The sequence below is a fragment of the Corvus brachyrhynchos genome, unplaced genomic scaffold (assembly GCF_000691975.1).
Source record: "Corvus brachyrhynchos isolate BGI_N302 unplaced genomic scaffold, ASM69197v1 scaffold47, whole genome shotgun sequence".
Classification (NCBI taxonomy): domain Eukaryota; kingdom Metazoa; phylum Chordata; class Aves; order Passeriformes; family Corvidae; genus Corvus; species Corvus brachyrhynchos.
The window spans coordinates 1,468,133-1,468,885 of NW_008239292.1; positions in this window are offsets into that span (position 1 = coordinate 1,468,133).

Consider the following 753-nt stretch of genomic DNA (forward strand, 5'->3'; position numbering starts at 1 on the left):
CGCTGGAGACCTTGGTAGCGGCTGCTCGTTCCTAAAAATTGGGCTGAGAGGGGATGGAGCGGGGTGAGGAGGGGGATGCGGAGCACCCTGAAGGGGAGAGGGATTGGAGGGGTTCAGGGATGCGAGGAGGGAGGCGGGAAGAGATCGGGGAGGGAGGGAAAGATGGGGAGGGAGGGATGGAGGGAGGGACAGAGAGATGGAGGGTGCAAGGAAGGATCCAGAGATGGAGGGACGGACAGAGGGATGGACAGAGGGATGCAGGAAAGGAGGGAGGGATGGACGGATGGACAGAGGGATGCAGAGATGCAGGAAAAGATGCGAGGATGGAGAGAGGGACACCTGAGGGGCACCAACCCCAAATCCTGACAGCCCCCAAACACGGTGACTCCCGATCCCTCTGGGGGGATGGGAGGGAAGGATGAGCAGAGGGATGGATGGAGGGATGGATGGACGGATGGATGGATGGATGGATGGATGGAGGGATGGGGAGCGCATTCCCGATCCCTCTGGGGGGATGGGCGGGAAGGATGAGCAGAGGGAAGGATGGAGGGATGGATGGACGGATGGATGGATGGATGGATGGATGGATGGAGGGATGGGGAGCGCACAGGACAGGCAGGGCCGGGTGGCCTCGGGGACATTTGGGGACAGCGCGGGGGCAGCGGGAGGGGGGCACAGAGCCGCCCCCCAGATGGCGGGGCCGGGGGGTGCCCCCGCACCCGCTGGCGGGGTGTATGGAGCGGCCCCGGCTGA